The following is a 23,230-nucleotide window of genomic DNA, read 5'->3' as shown; positions in this document are numbered from 1 at the left end:
TGTGTGTGTGTGTGTGTGTGTGTGTGTGTGTAACACCAATAGGGCACATTGGATCTTGGAAGGCAATTTAAACATCCATCCATCTGAAGTAAAAACAGTGTAATAGAAAGAACTTTCACCAAAAGACTCTATCCTGATTGGAACAAGCCATTTAACTTCTCGGAGACTCTACGGTGAGCTTTAGGAAATAAAATTTCAGCTACTGCATGAGTGAAAGAAAAATGAAATCTATGCACTTTGACGTGCCCCCTGACTAATTTCTACTATCAGTTACTTTTTGTCTTAACCTGCTTTTGCTATTTAAGAAGTGACACAGCATGGGGACTAGATTTGTAGTAAGAAAGACAGGTTCAAATTCTGTCTCTGACATCTACTTATGGACAAGTCACTGTAATTTCCTTAACTGTAAAATGGGGATAGTAATATAACTCCACAGCCCTTTGTTGTGACAATTAAATGAACTCTTTGTAAAGAACTTTGGTACTTATTTTTGGTATTTTTTAATTAAAGATTTTTATTTTCAAAATATATGCAAAGATAGTTTTCAACATTTATCCTTGCAAAACCTTGTGTTTCAAATTTCTCTCTCTCCCCTCTCCCCACCCCCTCCGTTAGACAGCAAAATAATCCAATATTTGTTAAATATGTGCAATTCTTCTATACATATTTCCACAACTGTCATGATGCACAGGAAAAATCAGATCAAAAAGGAAACAATGAGAAAGAAAACAAAAAGCAAGCAAACAAGAACAAAAAAAGTGAAAATACTATCTTGTGATCCACACTCAGTTCCCACAGTCCTCTGTCTGGGTGGAGATGGCTTTCTCCATCACAAATTCATTGGAATTGGTGTGAATCACCTCATTCTTCAAAAGAGCCACATCATCAGAATAGATATATTCTTGTTGTTGCTGTGTTCAATGTTCTCTTCATTCTATTCACTTCACTCAACACCAGTTCATATAAGTCTCTCCAGGCTTCTTTGAAATCATCCTGCTGATCATTGCTTAAAGAACAGTAATATTCTATAACAGTCATATACTATAGCTTATTCAGCTATTCCCCAACTGATGGGCATCCACTCAGTTTCCAATTCTCTGCCACTACAAAAAGGGCTGCTACAAACATTTTTGCCCATGTGGGTTTTTTTCCCCTTTTTTATGATCTCTTTGGGATACAGGCCCAATAGAGATATTGCTGGATTAAAGGGTAGGCACAGTGTGATAACCCTTTGGACATAGTTCCATATTGCTCTCCAGAATGGCTGGATCAGTTCACACTCCACCAACAATGTATTAGTGCTCCAGTTTTCCCACATCCCCTCTGATATTCATCATTATCTTTTCCTGTCATCTTAGCCAATCTGAGAGGTATATAGTGGTACCTCAGAGTTGTCTTAATTTGTATTTCTCTGATCAGTAGTGATTTGGAGAACCTTTTTATATGACTGGAAATGGTTTCAATTTCTTCATCTAGAAATTGACTGCTCATATCCTTTGACCATTTATGAATTGGAGAATGGCTTGTATTCTTATAAATTTGAGTCATTTCTCTCTATATTTTAGAAATGAAGTCCTTATCAGAAACTTGGATGTAATTCCCCCCCCTCCCCAATTTATTGTTTCCTTTCTAATCTTGTCTGCCTTGATTTTATTTGTACAAAACTTTTTAAAGTAATATAATCAAAATTATCCATTTTGCCTTCCATAATGTATTCTAGTTTTTCTTTGGCACAAATTCCTTCCTTCTCCACAGATCTGAGAGATTTGGTCCTTTGGTCTTCTAAATTGCTTGTAATATCATTCTTTACGTCTAAATCATGAACCCATTTTTATTTTGGTATAGGGTGTTAAGTGTGGGTCAATGCTTAGTTTTTGCCTACTAATTTCCAATTTTCCCAGCAATTTTTGTCAAATAGTGAGTGCTTATCCCAAAAGCTTTGGGTTTATCAAACACTAGAGTACTATAGTCATTGACTATTGTGTTTTGTGAACCTAACCTATTCTACTTATTGACTTCCAGTACCAAATGGTTTTGATGACCTCTGCTTTATAATATAGTTTTAGGTCTGGTACAGATAGACTATGCTTCCATTTGCATTTTTTTTTCATTAATTCCCTGGAAATTCTTAACTTTTTATTCTTCCAGATGAACTTTGTTATTTTTTTCTAGCTTAGGAAAATAATTTCTTGGGAGTTTGATTGGTATGACACTGAATAAGTAGATTAAGTAGAGTAGTCATTTTTATTACATTAGCTTGCCCTACACATGAACACTTGATATTCTTCCAGTTCACTAGACATGATTTTATTTGTATGGAAAGTGTTTTGAAATTGTGTTCATATAGTTCCTCCTGACTTTGTCTTGGCAGGTAGACACCCAGGTAGCTTATATTATCTACAGTTATTTTAAATAGAATTTCTCTTTGTGTCTTTTGGTGCTGGGCTTTGTTGGTAATATACAGAAATGCTGATGGTTTATGTGGATTTGTTTTGTATCATGCAACTTTGAAAAAGTTGTAATTGTTTCTAGAAGCTTTTTTAGTTGATTCTCTTTAGTTGATAAGTATATCATCATATCATCTGCAAAGAGTGATAATTTGGTTTCCTATTACTCAAATTCCTTTATTTTTCTTCTCTTATTACGAAAGCTAACATTTCTAATACAATATTGAATAATAATAGTGATAGTGGGCAACCTCGTTTCACCCCTGATCTTATTGGGAATAATTCTAATTTATCACCATTACATATGATGCTTGCAGATTGTTTTAAATAGATGCTAGTGGTCATTTTAAGGAAAACTTCATTTATTCTGATGCTATTTAGTGTTTTTAACAGGAATGGGTGTTGGATTTTGTCAAATCCTTTTTCTATATCTATTGAGATAATCATATGATTGCTCTTAGTTTGGTTATTGATATAGTCAATTATGCTAATAGTTTTCCTAATATTGAACTAATCTTGTATTCCTGGTATAAATCCTACTTGGTCATGGTGTATTATAACTTGCTGTAATCTCTTTGCTAATATTTTATTTAAGATTTTTTGCATCAATATTCATTAAGGAAATTGATCTATAATTTTCTTTCTCTGTTCTGACCCTACTTGATTTAAATATCAGCACCATATTTGTGTCATAAAAGATATTTGGTAGGATACCTTTTTTCCTTATTTTCCCAAAAAGTTTGCATAGTATTGGAATTAATTGGTCTTTAAATATTGGTAGAATTTCCTTGTAAATCCGTCTCACTCTGGAGATTTTTCCTTTTGGAGATGATTAATAGCTTGTTCAATGTCTTTTTCTAAAATGGTACAATTTTTTTTTTTTGTATTTATATATTACTTTTTTAAAAAAATAACTTTTTATTGACAGAACCCATGCCAGGGTAATTTTTTACAGCATTATCCCTTGCACTCACTTTTGTTCCGACTTTTCCTCTCCCTCCCTCCACCCCCTCTCCCAGATGGCAAGCAGTTCTTTACATGTTGAATAGGTTACAGTATATCCTAGATACAATATATGTGTGCAGAACCAAACAGTTCTCTTGTTGCACAGGGAGAATTGGATTCAGAAGGTATAAATAACCCGTGAAGAAAAACAAAAATGCAAGCAGTTTACATTCATTTCCCAGTGTTCTTTCTTTGGGTGTAGCTGCTTCTGTCCATCCTTGATCAATTGAAACTGAGTTAGATCTTCTCTTTGACGAAGAAATCCACTTCCATCAGAATACATCCTCAAACAGTATCATTGTTGAGGTATATATGATCTCCTGGTCCGGCTCATTTCACTTAGCATCAGTTCATGTAAGTCTTACCAGTCCTCTCTGTATTCATCCTGCTGGTCATAAAATGGTACAATTTGATACAGCAGTGCAATTACTGGGAAATCATTAAAGAGGGAAAAGGATTCACATGTGTTAAAATGTTTGTAGCAGCTCTTCTTGTGGTAGCAAAGAATTGAAAAATAAGTAGTTGCTCATCATTTGGAGAATGGCTGAATGAGTTGTGGCATATGAAGATAATGGAATATTATTGTTCTATAAAAATGATGAACAAGTTGATTTTAGGAAGGCCTGAAAAGATTTACATGAACTGATGCTGAATGAAACAAGCAGAACCAGGAATACATTGAACACAATAATGTTAGAATTCTTACAAGGTGTTAAGTCACTGGAATTGATAGAGACAATAATTATCTAATTTAGCATGGGACTTAATTCTCTAGTTCAGAGTTCACATCTTTCATACCTTCAAGAGTTCACACCTTTAAGAGATCATATATAAGGAAGGAGCCTCAACTAGGATGCACTTTGGGAGATTCACAAGTCAGGATTCAGTGGAGGAGATTCACAAGTCACAGAAGCCCACAAGCCCACTCTCTAGGAGGTGGAGTCAGATTCATTCCAACTTTCACCTTTGTGCTGGTTGGGTCTCTGGGAGATTCATAAGTCAAGATTGAGTCCAGGAGATTCACAAGCCTAAGAGACAAGCCCACTCTTGGAAGTGGAATCAGATTCATTCCTTCTTCCACTTTTGTGCTGGCTGGAGGCTTGGGAGATTCGAAGATAGCCAGAGGCTGAAGCTGGCAGAGACAAAGGACTAGTGGCAAGAGCTCTCGGAACCAAGGAGAGAGAAAACTAACCAGGCCCAAGGAAGGAAACAATAAAGGATTTGGACTTTAACAGCTGGCTGCATTTGAGGTGATTATTACACTGAACTGAAACTAAGGCTAACTCCAAGCTCCCCAAGAAACCTGCTCCCAGAGAATATTACATTTTAGAGAAGAGAATATTACACAATAATAGCAAGAATTTGCAATGATCAGCTATGAAAGACTTGGTTCTCCTCAGTAGTTCAGTGATCCAAAGCAATTCCAATAGACTTTAGACAGAAAATGACATCTGCATCCGGGGTGGGAGGGAACTAAGAAGACTGAATGCAAATCAACACATGCTATGTTCATTTCTTTTTTCTGTTTTTATTAAATCTCCCATTTTTTTCTTTTGCTCTGATTTTTCTTTCCCAACATAATTCATAAAGTAATGTGTATAAAAAATTACAAGAAATTAAAAAATGGAAATAGTTAAGTGATTTATTTCCTCTTCTCAATCTGAGAAATCTATATTTTTGCAAGTATTCATCCATTTCACTTAGATTATCAGATTTATTGGCATAATAGGTGGGGCAAAATAGCTTCTAATCATTGCTCTAATTTCTTTATTAGTGAGAGTTCACCCTTTTCATTTCGGATACAAGCAATTTGATTTTCTTTACTTTTTCTAATCAAAGTAACTAAAGATTTATCTGTTTTATTGTTTTTTTTCCATAAAACTAATTCTTAGTTTTGTTTATTAGTTCAATAGTTTTCTTCCTTTTAATTAATCTCCCCTTTTATTTTCAGAATTTCAAATTTGATATTTCATTGGGGTTTTTAAATTTATTCTTTTTCTAGCTCCGTTTAGTTGCCCTTGGGAACATCATATTTCAGGTCCTTTAATCCTTTAAAGTGGAAGTTGCTAGGTCTTAGGTAATTATGGCGCCTTGATATTTGAATTATTTCTTTCTGGCTGCTTGCAGTCTTTTCTCCTTTATCTGATAATTTTGAAATATTCTTTGGAGTTTTCATTTTGAGATCTCTTTCAGGAGGTAATTGGTGGATTATTTCAATGACTATTTTACTCTCTAGTTCTAGCATATCAGGCAGTTTTCTTTGATGATTTCTTAAGAGATGTTGTCTAGGTTCTTTTTTTTAATCATGATTTTCAGGTAATCCAATTATTCTTAAAGTGCCTCTCCTGGATTTATTTTCCAGGTCAGTTGTTTTTCTGATGAGATATTTTACATTTTCTTCTTCTTCTTCTTCTTCTTCTTCTTCTTCTTTTTTTTTTTTTTTACTTTTTAAAACTAATTCTTGATGTCTCATTGAGTCATTCACTTCCATTTGTTCAATTCTAATTTTTAGGGAATTATTTTCTTCAGTTTGCTTTTTTTTTTTTAATCTCCTTTTGCATTTGACCAATTAAACTTTTAAATGAGTTTTGTTCATTAGATATTTTTCCATTTCACAAATTCTGTTTTTGAAGGAGTTGTTTTCTTTTTCCATTTCATCAAATCTATTCTTTAAGGAATTATATTCTTTTCCCCTTTCACCAAATCTATTTTTAAGTGTTTCAGATAATCTGTTTCCTTTTCCAAACTCTCCTATAAAGCTCTCATTTATTTTCCCCATTTTTCTTCTTACTCTCTTTTAAGATCCTTTTTGAATTCTTCCAAAAGAATGTTATGAGATGGAAACCAAGTCATATCACCCCTTGAGGCTTCATCTAGATAATGTTTTGCCTTTAGTGTCCACAGGATTTGCAGCATGTTCTTCCCTGTCTCCATAAAAGCCATCTATGGTCAGAACTCTTTTTGTTTTTTTTTGCTCCTTTTTAAAGGTTGAGGTCTGCTCTTAGGGAAAAAAAGGAGATTGACCCAAGCTTCTTCAACAGTGGCTTCATGCTGCATGTGGCCAATGCTGCTGGGTTCTTTCCAGGGCTGGATGGATGTGGCCAAGTCCTGCATTATGCTGAGGTCCAGGGGTTCACTATTTGCTTTCTATAATTGTGTTGGAGGTCTCACAGCTAGTCTGCTGATCCACTAGCTTCTGAACCAGGACAGATTAGGCAATGCTTCTATATTTTGGCTAAGAACCTCCCAGTAGATTCCACTCCAAACTAGATCTCTGTGGTACCCTTGCTGGCTGCCTCCCCCTCCACCTTTCCTGAAATTCTTCTAAAATATCTTCTGCTGGACATTTGTTACATTCCAAATATTTGTGAGTTCTGTCACTCCAAAACTAGTTCAGAGGTTTGATCTGGTGTTAATCTGAAAGAAAGCGTTCAGGCAAGAGCTGTTTACTCTCTGTCATCATGGCTCTACCTCCTTGTAAAGAACTTTATAAACTTTAAAGGGTCTTATAAATGTCAATTATCATTCACTATATTTGTGTATATGATACATGTATATATATATCGTATATGTGATATTCCACAACTGCACATTCAAGCCTCTGAACAGAGATCAGAATACAACTAGAAAGTCCAATAGCTCCATTTACTTTATAAATGACTGTTTTAACTTCAGTTCATTTATTACTATGAAATCACATGTGAGCAAATTCCACACATGAATCCCAGACTGAACAGAATCAATACATTAATAAACATTTTTTAAACACTAAGCACTATGCCAGACACTATCACTAATCCTTTCAAGAGGCTTCAAGACTCTGTCAGTCTCCTTCCAACATTCCAGTTCCTGTTTTTTGCTTCTCCAGAATATTCACAGTTTGTCCCACTCTTCTCAAGTACTCAAAGTACTGCACCATCTTGGTGACCCTCCTCTGGAAACCCCATTTATTAGTAATTTTTCTAACTTGTGATATCCAGACATGAACACAAGATTTTAGTTTCACTGGGATAGAGGACATCAGGAATGTCACCTCCTTATTCTGATCGGGGCCTCTCTTACTGCTGTAGATGATTACATCAACTTTTCTGCCAGAAATAACATACTCTTAACTGCTTCTAAGTTTTCAGCCCACTGAGATTGTCAACTCTTTTTATTCAAATTATTGTTGAGACAATTCTTCCCCTGTTTGGTAGATAGGATATTGAGTTTTTAACACTATATGAGACTTGACATTTATCCTCATTCCAAATGTATGCTTATATTAAGAGTGATTCTGCAGAAGGAGTCAAAATAGAACTGTTTTGTGAGTAATGTATGGAATTGATTATATCTTCCATAATGAAAAGGAGATCCATAGTTCATAGGCAATCTACTTTTTGTGCTCTGCTACGTGTATGTTAATGTTCTTTTTTGGTTTTAAGTTTAACCTTTAAACATTAAAAAAAAAATTCTCCCAGTCCTATAGTTTCATCTTGGGTATCAACAGAGTTCATTTAAATGAGTGCTTTTTCATGTCAAAGGCTTTTTTGGTAGCTAATGATATAACCATTCCATCTTAGTTTTTTGAAATAATTTATTGTATTGATTATTTTCCTGCCCCAATTTTTAATCCATTCTTTGAATTGGTATTTAATGATTCCACAAAAGTTTACAGAACTAAGGACTTCAAACAAGGATCTCATCCTTAAAGGGATGGTTGTGATAGTGAAATCACACATGTTCAATTAGCACCCACTTTTCCAGTTCTGTTTTAGAGGGATAAGAAAATCAAGCTGAAAATTAACCCTTGACAAAGCAAACACATCTTGAGTCTAAACTTCTGGCTCTGAGCTTTCTGTGATCCCATTCCGGTCCAGAGATCCCTGAAGGAGGAGGGAAATTACTCCCATCCACTACCACCCCCAAGCCATGCTGTCTCATATTCCCCCAGGAGACCCAGAGATGAGTAACTCTAGTGACTGTGTGGGTTTCTGGAACACGTAGAGCTTCAAAATTAAATTGTTTGGTGTTTGGCAAAGCACAAAACCTCTTGTGCCAAGTTTTCTCCTTCATTTTTCAATCTGTGTGAATTTTGGGGGAAATTTAATCCTCCCGTCTCTGGTGTGTTTGTACTTGGCTATTGCAAAATGCCATTAGGGGTTACTAGTATCCAAGAATCCTCTTAGGGCCTTTTCTAGAACAAGGGGCTGCACATCCTGGACCCCCTCCCTAAAAGGATAATTTAAACCACACTAGGCATGTGTTAGATGAGGATGGGAAGGATTTTGAGGTTTGAGGAGAAATGAGATTCAATAGATTCTAAACTGGGCCCCGTAAGCTCTCCTGTCACTACTGACACATTTGAACATGATGAGAAAGCAAGATTTTGAACCAAAAACTACACATAATTCTTTTACTCTATCCTCCTTTGTATGAAATGTACTAGTGAACACCATCTGCATATCCTCTCCTATTATGAAATGCGTTAGTGGAACCCATAGGCCCAGCCAGAGTTCAAAATCCATGCTCCACATGGCTGTCAAACTAATAACCCTAAAGACAGATCTACCCATATCACTCCCCTGCTCAAGAAGCCAATAGGGCTCCCCATTCCCTTTAGACAGACTCATTTGTTAAGACATTTAAAATCTCCCCACCCTCTCATCCTGAGTCTGCATCTGGCTCAGTCTGTTTTTCCAGACTGATTTCACATTACTTCTCCTCATGTACTTGACATTTCAGCTAAAAGGAAAGTTGAGTACTATTTCACATCTAGTCACCCCATCAGAGGTGCTAGTCCTCCCTGAACATCTCACATGCCTCTTAAAGGATCTTGGGGTGGTTCAGGTAAGTATCTTCCTGATCCCCTGGTTGTTATTGCTCTCCATTCTCCAAAATAATTTGTATTTAATAGATACACATTTGCCATAGATTTCTTCTTTTTCTTTTTCTGTGTATAAACACATATTTACTCTTCTTTGTACCCACTGTTTCCCCTCAATAGAGCATTAGGGCAGGGATGGCTCTGTTTCTCTTTTATTTTTACCTCCCTAACCCTGTGCCTAGCACCAGCAGCCACTTTATAAAAGCATGTTAAATTGAGAGTGGCTTTTGCATTTGAATGTAAAATTTAAATGTAATGAGGAGTCAGGCCTGGGAGCATGACCCACTTGTTATCCATCCCCTTTGGAGGAAGTTCTTGTGGAAATGGGAACGAAGGATAATGGAGGGATCCTGTTTCCTGTAGGGTTCAGACATTCCCAAGTATTCAATGGATGTTTCTGCTCTTCTCACTGATTAGTGGCTGAGAAAGAATAGAGGGTGCCCACAAAGGCACCATTGGGCCAGACTGAAGACTGATGGTTCTTTGTCTTGGTGGTGCCTAAGGGATAGGAATATGGACAAAAATGTGAAAAATACTGAAAAGTTAGGTTTCCACAGAACGTTGCAAGCTTCAAGGTAACGTAAGATAATAAGTACCACTGACCAATAGGTTTTCAGAATGTGAGAAATGAAGGAAAGTTTCTGCTAAACAAATAAGTTTCAATCTCTCATAAGCTGTGAGCAAACAAGGAATTGGGGAGCTAGAAAGGCATAGGTGGACTCAGCCAATCAGAAAGAGTCTTTTAGTTTTGAGAAAAGCATAAGTTAAGATAATAGCTCAAACTGTTTGGGGTCAATGACCTGGCTTGACCAAATCACTATTGCACTTGCTTAATAGGCAAATTGAATATTAAACAACACATCCCATAGGAGGGATTTTCCGCCATCTTTGAACATGGGATGTACAATGAGGGAGGAGGGACATGCTTACACATATTTAGGAGGAAACATATAGTGGGGGTGTCAGAAAGATTGTAACCTGGAAGGGAACACACCAATCTGGTCTCTGAAGGGAGGGACTGCGCTGAGCTAACAAGTTTAAAGTTTCTCTCATTTCTGTGCTCAGAACTCCCCCTTCCCCCAAGAGAAGCAGAGTCTGGCCAGAAATGTTATGATAGTTCCTTAATATTTTGCTTTAAAAATTTCCTTGATATATGATTTTCAGAATCAATTGTGTTTTTGATAATTTTGGCGCCCAATGTGAGGCTGGACTTGCAGCCCTTGGATGGAGCAGGGTAAGACCCCTTAAGAAGAGTGCTCCCATTGATTCCAACCATCCTGGAGGACAAATTCCATTCCTTCTGAACTTGTGACTTTGAACCAAAAGACTTGATGTGGCCTAAAGAATCTTAATGCTTGGGTAGCCCACCAGCAGACTATGCAAGTTGATATATCTAACAAAGGTAAGAAATAGCCTTTTTGGTCAGGAAATTCCTTCCTAGAGAAAGGCTGAGTGAGAAGCTTTGGGCTTTTTAGAAGCCAGCCTTGCTGGACTTTCAGATGGTGGGGGAAATGGGGAGGAATCCCTGGGGAAAGGGATTGGGAGTATGCTCGCAGAAGCAGAGGCAAGGAAAGAGTAAAGAAGTGAGGCCCTAGAAGAGAAGAGACAACTCTGTACTAGACCAAAGGAAAAGGAATTTAAAAACAGTTGTGTATGTGTGTGTGTTTTGTCTTCTGTTTCTCTCAGTCAACTAAATGACAGGAAAAGATTTGGCCATTTAGGATTAAAAGTGCTTGTCTTGCATCTCCATTTTAAGTCTCTATTAGCTTGTCAGGTATCTTGTTTCAAACTAATCTGAATTTTTCTTAAAAGTAAGGCTTTCAAGTTTCTCTCCCTAGAAGGAATAGGGGAATAGCTAAGATTGCTGTGTATGGGAACGATGCGTCCAATCCAGCCTTCCAAAGAACAATATATTCCCCTAAACCTTCACCCTATGCTTTAAAGTCGGCCTCAGAAGGCTGATAAATATGAAGATATTGAGGAGGTTTCCCTTTGAAGGGAGGAAACCTGGTTCCAGAATATTCAAGTCAGATTTTACTGAAATGATACCTGTGGGGGAAACTGAGATATTTACTGGTTATAGTGGACCCCCCCCCCCCCACACACACACATCTGGTTTGGGAATCTTTCCTCCTTCCCTATATGAGCTATCCATGTGGGTTTAGGGAAGAGTACAAATTTTGGGAGGGGATAGGAGCAATTGCCATTTTTTCTCAGTGCTCTGTGTCTACAACTCAGGTCTCACATTGTTTACTGCCATTTCAAAGATTTCAGGAATCTAGAATGGTAAAATTTTTGAGGGGGAAGAGGAGCTTTCTTCCAAAAATGTGTCCTCATTTGGGTGTTTAAATTGTATATGAATAGAAAGGCTTTCAGTTGAGGCATTTGGGGAAAAGATTTTAAAAATATGTATGCATTGATATTGAAGTATTGCTACTAGAAATTTAAATCTGTATTTGATTTGATTTTAAGCAACAAATTGGGTATTAAAACAAAATTCTCTGATAACTTACTTAATAGGTCACATGTTTGTATCTCCTAATTAGATGAAATATATCTAAGGTATGTTGCTTTCTAAATTGTATATTGAGCAATTTGTAAAAATTGCATGAGCTCTGCTTTAACATTTTGCCACTCCTGGTGGACATATGGTATAAATTTTGTGAACTTTGGCCCAAAGTTGTTTAGATATTATTTATATTCTGAATTTTAAGGTTTGACTTGCTTTCTCCCTTTATACTGAAAGGGTAGAGTTTATAAAATTTTATAGACCTGATGGGAGGAGAATGTTAAATAAAGCCAGGACTAGGAAAAATTTAGTTGTAAGTTATTGAGCACTTAGAGTGCTCAAGCAATGTCTGATGTCTTTTTATGAAAATTTGGAAAAATGGAGGCACAATGATGGAGTAAAGGTAGGGGCTCACCTGAACTCTCCCTCAGGCCACTCCAAACTCCTTTGGGTGATGACTCTGAACAGATTTTGGAATGTCAGAACATCCAGAAAGCTGAGTAGAATGTTTTCTAGCTGAAGGCAACTTGGAAGGTCAGCAGAAAAGACCTGTGATACCAGGGTGGGAATCCAGGGTGCAATCCTGGTGCAGGCTATGTTGCATCAGCATAGCAGAGAGGTCCCAGCCCCGGCCCCAGCCTGGGGTCAGCAAAACAAGAAAATCTGTCATATGTGGATATGTGTAATTAGAAAACAAATTGTATCTGAAATGTGTATAATACATCTAAAGATAAATATGAAGGTAGTGAAGAGATTTCCCTTCAGCGGGAGAAAGCCTGGCTCCAGAATATTCATTAGATTTTACTGAAATATCGCCTGTGGGAAAACTGAGATTTTTACTGGTTATAGTGGACTATACATACATACATACACACACACACACACACACACACACACATATATATATGTATATATTATTTATATATACACACACATACATAATACATACACACACACACACACACATATATATATACACATACATATACACATGTATATGATGATGGGTGGAAGCTTTCCTTTGAGTTCTGCTGCCTTAAGAGGGATTAGTTGGAGTTACATTGGACAATTGGATCTAAGTAAGGATTGGTAGATTCTAATGAGTCTGATCATGGAACATATTTTACTTCTAAGGTTTCATAAGAAATAATGGGGGAGGGATTTCAAGTTGAGCGGCAATTTCATACCTTGGACATCTGCCCTCATCAGGGAAAGTGGAAAGAATGAATCAGGTTCTTAAGAAACAAATTACTATGTTAGAGACTAAATTGCCTTCGACCAAATGTTTGCCTATTGCTTTGTTAAACAATTAGAACTGTCCCCAGAAGTGAACTGGGACTTTCTCCATATGAGATGCTGTTTGGCTTACTTTATTTGGGAGGGGAAAGGGAAATACCTTCTTTTAAAACAAATGATAAGTTTTTAGAGAATTTTAAGGAATTATATATTGGCAATGTCCTCATCCCTTTCAGCCCTTAGGAAGCAAAGGTTGTTGGCCCAAACAACACCTTTGAGATTTGCAGTTCCAGGAGACTGGGTTCTTACTAAGTCCTGGGATCAGAGTGGGAAGGACCTTCTTACTTAACTCCAATTGTCTCAGCCAAAAAAAAAGAAAAAAGAAAAAAAGGAAAAGAAATAAGGTTCTCAAAGGTTTATCCTGTAGAGCGATTCAACTCTATGTCCCTTTCCAGTTTGAAGTGGCCACAATTCCTGTGGAAGATCGAGATCTCCAAACTTTGTCCCCAGAATTCCATCTTTCCTAAAAACAAAAAGGGGAGGAGGTGATGGATCTGAGCTGAGCCATATACCTAGCTAAAGAATGTGGAACATGTTATTGATTTTATTTTTCTTCTGCTTGGGCTGAGTTTATTGCATTCTGTTGTTAGTCTAATTCTTTTCAGGTTACAAGTTTTTAGTTTGCAGGGAAAGGTTAATTGAGAGTAGTTATTTTTGAGGAAGATCAAAATATAAATGTGGAATGTGAGATGATATTAAAAAATGTTTGAAGAAGGGGCAACCGAGAAGATATGGAAACCAAATCTGGTTTATGGGGGAATTATGAGAAATACTAAAAAGTTAGGGTTCCAAAGAATGTTGCAAGCTTCAAGGTAATGTAAGATATTAAGTACCAGATACCATCTGTAAGGACCACCGACCAATGGATTTTCAGAATATGAGAAATTGAGGAAGGTTACATTTCCACAGAACAATCAAAAAGCAAACAAGGAATTAGGGAGCTAAGAAGGCATAGGTGGACTTTGAAAAAACCACAAGCTTAAGATATTAGTTGATTCAGCTCACACTAGTTGGAGTCAATGACCTGATTTGATCAAATTGCTAGTGTGTGTGCTTGATTGGCTAACTGAATATTTAATCACACATCCTGTAGGATGTGTGTTCATTTTTGAACACGGGCTATATGATGAGAGAGATGGGACTTGCTTAAACATATTTAGGAGGAAACATATAGTGGGAATATCAGAAAGATTGTAACCCAGAAGGGAACAGACCAATCCAGGCTCTGAAGCTCTGAGTGTGCTGAGTTAACAAGTATTAAGTTTCTCTCACTTCTGTGCTCACTGCTCCCTCTTCCCGGCTTCTGACTGAAAATGTTAAAATAATTTCTTAAGATTTTTCTTTAATAAATTTTCCTCCATATCTAATTTCCAGTATCAAGTGTGTTTCTAACAAAAGCAAAGTATTTTTACCTTGTTTGTTCGGTTTTCTCTTTTGGTCTAATTTTTCTTATACAACATGATAAATATGGAAATGTTTTTTAAAATTGCATTTATTTAATCTATATCAGATTGCTTGCTGCCTTGGGGAGATAGGGAGTAAGGGGAGAAGAACACAACGCCTTATAAAAATGAATGTTGAAAACTATCTTTACATTATTTGTGTAACAAGCTCTCCTTGCATTTACTATTACCAGTCTCTCCTGATTCCTAGGCCCTCAGAGTTCCTCTGGCCACTGACCTTTGCAATGTCAACTAATTCTACCAACTCGCCTGCTCTGAGGCCTCTGGCCACGATTTCTTGAATCGTAGTTTAATAACCCATTGTGGACTCAAGAACAGTCAGCCACCTGCAAACTTAAAGCCTTTATTATACCTACTCACATAATGCCCTGACTTAACTCCCTAGTGAACACCTGGTCTGAAGACCCACATGTTCACTATCAAGTTCCTTACCTCTCTTGGTTATCCATCTACTCGCCTTGGCTACCCTAGGATAAAGAAAGTGACTTGCTGCCCGCAGTGGGCTTAAAGAGGGTCTGTGAGATCACACACACAGCCAATCAGAAAGAGAGCTTTCTCCCATTAAGAAGCTATCTCGATATGGACAGGATCCCACCCAAGGGGCAGTCCTATACCTACAGAGATTACTTCTGGGCCACTCAAATCTCTTGTTGCACTGTGGCCGCCCATTTAAAGGACCCTTACCATTTGAAAAAATATATTTATATTTTTATATAGAGAGATAAAAATTTTAAAAAAGAAATGTTTAGAATCCATAAATAAATAAATATCATCTTTTCTCTTCTTTCTCTTCCTTCTCTTATTCTTCTCTCCTTCCCTCCCATTCAATCCATCTAGAAGTCACAACAATGTGAATATATATATATATATATGTATGCATTCACAGGTGTATATGTGTATACATATACATATATACAATATGTTTTGAGGGCCTGACACAGTGCAGAATGGCCCTAACTTTAGTCTTCCCAAAGGTCTCTAGTTCACAAGTGTTGGCCATTCTTTCCTACAGTCTGAAACAGAAATGAAATTAATTAGTAAAAGTGAAAAAAAAAGCAAAACTAAAACAAGCAGATCTGGGGATCTTTCTGAGACAAGATCATAGGATCAGGGATTGAGAAGGGCCAGCTAGTCCCAACTTCTTACTTTAGACTTGAGGAAACTATTCCCCCTCCTCTCCCCAATGAAGCGGTTTGTCCAGAGCCACAGAACTAGGAAGTAGCAGAGTTGGGATATGAACCCAGACGTGCTAACTAAGTGAATGGTCCAGTTAATCTGGAGGAATATGTTTGGCATGTAGTTAGATATTTCTTGACTGATTGAATGCTATTACTATTAAAAAAAAAACACCATGTAATTAGAGATAAGAAGTAGAACAAAAGAATATCTCCATTTCAAGCCAGGGACTTGCTGTGAGCCAAAAAATCATCCATGGGTCAGATAAATTTTAAAGTATCTTGTAGGATCATTTAGCTCAGGTCAAGACTGAGGTGGAGACTGGGCTGAAATTAATTTTTTTTTCCCAACAAGGAATTTTTTTTAGGCTAAAATTACCTTTGCTGGTTAATTAAATCCTGGGAAACTGCTAAAGGGAAGTTCTTACTACAAAAGTATGTTTCTTATTTGCAAGTTGGGGTATTGTTTTCCATCTTCTCACAGATGTGCCTAGTACAGAGAAAACCCTTCCAGGACACTGTAAAGAGGATGAAGAATAGCTGGAAAATGAGTGATTCAGAAAAACCCAACTGACTGAAGGCATAAATTCTCCTCTGGCCAGGGAGTTAGTCTCTCCATGGAATTCTTCACGGAGGGTGAGTGTGCCTCTTCAAGAGCTCTAGCAGCAGAATGATTTTCAGCCATTCTACGGAAACACGGTGACCAAATATTGGCCATTCCACTGTCCTTGGGGAGATAAATCACTTAACTCACAAAGAGGAGAAGAACAGTCTGTGAGCAACTTGGTCACACCCAGAGCCAGCAGCTTCCTCAGTGACCTCCTCAGTCCTCCGTGTAACAGACTTTACTAAGTCTCCATTCCACCCACTCTTCTCAGAAGTAGCACGGTGACTGTAGGATAGAATGTGAGAATCCAGGAAGACTTGGGTTGGAATATTACATCAAACCTTTGATAGCTAGGTAACTCTACATAAGGCACCGTGATAGTCAATCAGTCAACAATTACCAAGCACTTGCCCTGTGCCAGACATGGTGCTGGGCACTGGGAATCCAAAGGCAAACAATGAAACAGTTCCTGCCCTCGAGAATCTGACATTTGAATGAAAGAGAAAACATGAACATATAAATATGTGGGTAATTTGAGTAGGAGCAAAGAAGAAGAGATCAGAAATTAATTTCCAAGTGATCGTCACATAGAATTTTCTTGAATACTGAGAAATTTAGTGAGTTTAGAGCAAGTAGTATCAGAGTTGGGAATTGAACCCTGTCTTGCTGACTATCAGCTAACGCTCCTTAGAGAAACATATGACTCCTAAGATAGGAATGGTTGACAGTAACTTATGGTGTTTCCACTCCCAGATAACACATGCGCATTTGAACAAGGGCCCTCAGTGGTCTCCTCTTGGTTAAGGATAAACACAAGGAAGGGATGAGCAGATCTGCATCAGATCGAAGCTCCTCTTCCCAGGATTGCCCTGCCCTGACCTCTCTAGGTGAACTGAAGAAAAGCAAAATTCAAAAAGAGTTGACTGGTTGCACCTGTTGGCCCAGGGGAGTGATTAATGGAGGGACCAGCTGGTGAGAGAGATGCTAGCAGGGAAGGGGAAGCTGTTCCCCTCAAGTTATAGTCCATCTCCCTGTACTGAGAGATGGCCCTTCAGTGTAGGACTACCTGGGTAATGTCAGCATTTTTTTTCAATAGAGTCAATCAACAAGCAGCAAATATTAAGTGCCTACTATGGGCTGGGCACTCGGGTCTTTGCTTACATTCTATTGGGCAGCTCGACTGGGGAGTGGAGGGGGGTAAATTTCATATATACAAACATATATGTAAATTAATTGGTGAGTTTTCAATAAGTGCCTACTAATTGCTGGACACTGTGGCTACTAAGACAAAGGTGAGACAGTAGGCCCTTGAGGACTTTACATTCCCCTACAAGACTGCAGAAGCTGGAAGTTGCCTCAGTGATCTTTGAGCCTAAGAATCCCCCCATAGAGCCCCTAAGGTATGGTCATCCAGCTTTGGTTGAAGCGCCCTTTGAGGGGCAGCCCAGCCCCTCCCGAGGCAGCCCATTGCATTTTGGGACAGATGTGATTATTAAGAAATTTTGCTGACAATAAGCTCAAATCTGCCTCCTCACATGATCAAGATTTGAGCCATGTCTCTGGATTCCAAATCAGGTCCACTGTTCCGAGTTCCGCCTTGGGGAGACTGCAGAACAAAGCCAATCCTTTTCCATGGGACATCCTTTCCAAGATCTGGAAGCAGCTGAGTCCCTCCTTAATCCCTCTCTCTTGCAGGCCATCCACACCCCTCGTACTGGAGAAGTCACTGAGGCAGCTGCAGTCCCCAGCTCCCGGCCACCCATCTCTTGATCTAAATTGTTCTTGATAATTCAGGGGAACTCACAGGAGGGAGGCGGACTGATCCAACGGGAGACTTAAGCCACAGAGTAACAGAAGCGAGATCCGGGGGCCAGGGATGAATTCCTACAGAGAATCATTCAGCATCTGGAATCTGGGGGAAGAAGACGGTCAAGTTCAGGGCTGCTTCTGCTGGGTGCAGGTCTGCACTCAGAGCACATGACCCAGACAGCCCATCTGGGGGCCGGAAGTGGTGACCTTCACCCAGATCTCCTTACACCATTGAAAAGCAGACAGTCGGAGGAGGAGGAGTGGGATTTTCCTTGCAAATGCAGACAGCCTTTAAAAAAAATGTCAACACTGACTTTTCCTTCCAAATTCTCACAAATATACACCCTATTAAATCAATGAAAATTATAGCAAAAATTTGCTCTTTAAACCATTCAAAAGCAGCTTGGTATCAGCAAAAGCAGAAAGATTTTAGGGTTTTCAAAGGACAGTTTAATAAGGAAAGAGCTGAAACCTTTTTCCTATTTCCTCTTCCATCTGTGTTCTATCTGCTAAGGTTTAAGCATCCCTTAACCTGCATATGAAGAAAATGCAGCTGAAGACTTGACTTGGAATTCAAGGACAAGGACTGTATGACATTGGATTAGTCACATTCCCTCCAGGGGACTCGGTTCCCTCATTCACAAAGTGAGGCGGCCACTGGACCTCTGAGCTATGTTAGGGATCCTATAAACGCCTTAGATGTGGGGCCTTCAGAACTCACCTTAACCTTGATTCTTCAGCTTTTAAATGAGGGGGTGCTTTAGATGGCCATGAAGCCCCTTCCAGGGCAGAGGGCAGACACTAGCACTAAGCAGTGGGCCTGGGGAGAGGAGAAAGGGCGCCTTCCAGAGGCTGGATTTGATGCCAGTCTCAAAGGAAGCCAGGATGACGGAGAAGGGCGAGCCTCCCAAGGATGGGGACCTGGCCAGTGAAACCAGAGTCCGAACATAGAAGGTCTTGTCCCCAGAACAGAAGGGAAGCCGGTGTCCCTGGAAGGGAGGAGGGAGGAGGAAGGAGCCAGGCTGGCAGGGCCTTAAATCCCAGATGGATTTGATTCTGCTGCTAATAGGGAACCAGGAAAGGGGAGTGAGCCTGGGAGCGGTGAGGTCTGGGCAGCCTTTGTGAAATACCTTTGCCATCCGTGCGGAGGATAGGTAGAGGGAAGGGTATGGCCATACCCCGGGTATGGCCCCCATCTCCAGGTACTCTGCACAGGACAGACACCCCAGGCTGCAAGCCCCAACAATGACGTCCTTTGGGTCAGCTAAATCTCCACTTCAGCAGGAAGTCTTTGCAGGTCTCTCCTGCTGCAGATGCTGCCCCCTTTTCCAAAGAGCATCATCATGGGATTATTCTATATTGCTTCCCTTATTAGAGCCTAGGCTCTGGGAGGGCGGGCGTTCATTTTTTAACTTTTCTTTGGATCCTCAGTGTTTAAGACTTCAGCACAGTACCCGGCTCATAACAAGTGCTTAATAAACCTTTGCTGCCCATTTGGTAGTTTCTGATCAAGCTGACTGCATGGTGCCCCACCTAGGCTGGGGTCTTGGGAGGACCATTCCTGGCTAGTTTCTCTCCTTCTTGTTCAGCATGAGACCATGCACTGTGTCCGCCATCTTGGTCTCATCAGCGAGGTGAGCTGGACGGAGCACCAGACTTGGGTCAGGAGAAGTGGGGGGAAGCCCTCTCTGCCATTTGCCAGTGGGGTGACTTAGGGAAAATCATCTCTGAATCTTAATTTTCTGTGTGTGATATGAGGGGGTTGGAAGAGAGGAGCCCTCAGGTTCCATCCAGTTGGAAACCAATGATTTTATGCATGAACCCAACCAGGGGTTTTCCTTCTCTGCTGCATTTTCCAGACTGGCACTGGAGACCTTGCGTGATATGGACATGACCTTGAATTTTCCAAGGTCGTGCCAATGGATTACAGTTGGAAAGACTTCAAGTCCAGCCTGAGTAAGAAGCTTACCCCAATGGGGCCACTGAGTGATTAAATTTTGGCTACAGCAGCACCCATCTGTTCTGCCATAAAGAGATTACAGGATCATAGATCTGGAAGGGACCTTGGAGGTCCCTGAATCTAATATCTTCACTTTGTAGAAAACTGAAGTTCAGGGTGGTTAAATAGCCTACCTTTGGTAACAAGCACGGGAAACAGGTTTCAGTGGAGGTTCCGACTCCAAATCCTATATCCTTTCCATCAGACCACATCATCAGGTCCTATACAACTAAACAGTTCTATATATCCATGTGTATATGTATATTTATATTCACATTAAGGATAAGTACAGTGGTACATGTGAGGTGATAAAGTAAAATTTTAATCTCTTTTCATTCAGTAAAAGAAATAAGCATCAACAATAATATTTAAGGTGTTTTTTTTTTTCATGGAAGATAGACACTAAAAAAAGTCAATCCACCAAAGCAAAGCAAAGGTAGGTACTGTGACCCACAGGACCTCTCCGGGGACCTGCATTAACTTGGGACACCACCCATGCTGACCAAATTCTAGATGTTGGGAAATTCAAGTCCATTTTCCCATGCTTTTCAGCTCCTTCTTTGCACCCCAACGCCAGAGGACTCCCTCCTTCTCCCTCCCCTGAATCCTCTCCAACATTCTGGGGAATCACAGAGTGAGGAAAGTTGTTCCACATTTCTCTTTTCTTTACTTTGACCCTTCCAGACCTCACTATGGCTTCATCTTAGTCCCATCCCTTCTTTCCTCCACTCTTTTATGATGTGGAGGGGATTGTTTAAAAATTTAGCCAAGTCATACTTCAGAACTTCAAAATGGAGCTGAAGGAAGAACGGTCTGACAGTTGGATTTATGGATTGGCAATTGGCTATTTTATTTCCCAGGTTTCCTCGCTGACCACATCTCATGTCAAATGAATACTTCTCTATGTAAGTCTCCATCTGGCTCATGGTTTGGTATTATACAAGCTGCCTTTAAATATCTGAGAGGGCGCAGGGAAGAAGGATTAGACATGTTCTTCTTGGCTCTCACAGACATAACTAATCCATCTGTGTGAGAGGTTAGTCATCATAAGTACCATTTCTAGACTATAAAAGTCAGAGGCTACATAAGAAACATCAGAGGGCTAGGGAACTGAAGTCAGAAGGGATCGGGTCCAAAGCCAATTTCAGACGCTTGCTAGTTGTGTGATCATGAGCAAGTCCCTTACTCTTCTTGAGACACATTTTCCTTATTTGTAAAATGATGTCAGGCCAGAAGAATTTCATACCATAATTGGGGGGGGGGATGGAGAGGATCCCTGGGCCACCGAGGAAAGGAAGGTCCGAATGCTTACTTAAGCCCATTGATGTCAGAAGTGTGGACCTGTCAAGGATCTGGATTATCGTGGACTCCTTGCAGGGCGTGACACTGGGGAAGGCACTGAAGGCAGATTGCTGTTACACGAAGTGAGTTAGTTCCTAGGTCCCAGCTCCCATGCAAGCAATCAGGGTTGCAATATAGATCACATAAAGGACAGCTTTTATTTAATAACATAGAAAATGCAAAAACTACCAGTGTCTCAGAGTAGACTATACATTTTCTAACATTCTCCTCCCTCTCGGCCGAGTCCCACCTTCATAATCGGGTCCTGTACAACTGAACAATTCTGTACCTCTCTGTGTCTCTGTATATATAGTTATATCAAGGATAGGGATAGTGGGACGTGTGAGTTGCTAAAGTAAAAAAAAAAAAAACTCAAATAAGCATCAGTGATAACATCTCAACATTTTTTTTCTCATGGAAGATTCACTTAAAAAAAAAAAGTCAATCTAACAAAGGAAAGCAAAGGTAGGTACCGTGACCCACAGGACTTTGCTGGGGCCCTAGGCAAAACCAGGAATCAGAGGGGTACATCACAGTGGCAGCGACCAATTTAAAAAGCGAATAAAGTTTAACTGGCTGACAAAAAGAGCTTTCTGTGCAGCCAGCTTCCTCTAGAGCGGAATGGGCCATCTGGGGAGCCAGGTTATCAAATCACTCATTGGGAATGGGGAAGAAATGTCTCTCCTTCTAGTCTGGGGTGGTCCTGGTGTCCCTAAGCATCCAGGATTTTGTGATTCTGATCCTGGGATCTTTGAGAGGTAGGATCCTATGGATTAAAGACTCATGGTCTTGAAAATCTGTGGCATTTGCTTTGTGGCACTGCAGAATGTCTGCCGGGATCTAGGATAAGGGAGACTTTTTTTTCCCTTTTGCCTTTAGACCCTTTTTATTAGAGCAAAATTTAAATAAAGTAACTCCTCGGGCCCCAGAGAACTTCCTTCAAATTACTGAACATTTCTTTCAAAGGCTCTCGTCTGCGTTTCCACCCAGCAGCCGGAGAATTGGCCTGTCCCCCTTCCATCTGCAGCCTCCCACTCCTCATGGCTTCGCTTCCCAGAAACATGTTTCTTATTAACGGCAAAACCTCTTCCTCGCCTCTCCAAGTTCACCACATGCTTCTTCCCATGCCAGTTTCCACTGACTAGACAAATCTTGTGACTCAAATCCTGATGATGTCAGCAATAATCACAGGGGTGCTGGCTGGGGGGCTTTTGCTACTTCTGGAAGACCCCACAGAAGTAATCTGTGAAACCCATTTGGGAGGAAAGAGGGTACATCCAATAAAAATTACAGAGCCCAAGTCCCCCCGGCCTTCAGTGACATAGGAGATTTGGTATCAGAACTGCTCAGCCTTTGATGAAGGTGTGTGTGCTCTGGATAGAAAGTCAGGATACTGTAATCAGCCAGTCAGTCAACAATCATTGATTATGTGCCTACTCTGGGTCCACAGAGAGACAGACAGAGACCAAGAAACAGAGACAGAGAAAGGCAGAGGCAGAGACAGAGAGACAAAAAGAGAAAAACAGAGATAGAGAGACAGAGACAGAGACACACACAGAGATAGAGAGAGAGAAACAGAGAGGGAGGGGGGAGAGGGAGAGAAGGACAGAGAGACAGAGACAGAAGGAGAAAGAGAGACAGAGGCAGAAATAGGAAGAGAGAGAAAGAGAGAGAGAGAGAGACAGAGACAGAGACAGAGAGACAGAGAGAGAC

This window comes from Antechinus flavipes, chromosome 4 (genome assembly GCF_016432865.1).
Source record: "Antechinus flavipes isolate AdamAnt ecotype Samford, QLD, Australia chromosome 4, AdamAnt_v2, whole genome shotgun sequence".
In the NCBI taxonomy this organism is placed as follows: domain Eukaryota; kingdom Metazoa; phylum Chordata; class Mammalia; order Dasyuromorphia; family Dasyuridae; genus Antechinus; species Antechinus flavipes.
The sequence above is the reverse complement of the archived record's forward strand: the minus strand, read 5'-3'. Positions refer to the sequence as shown.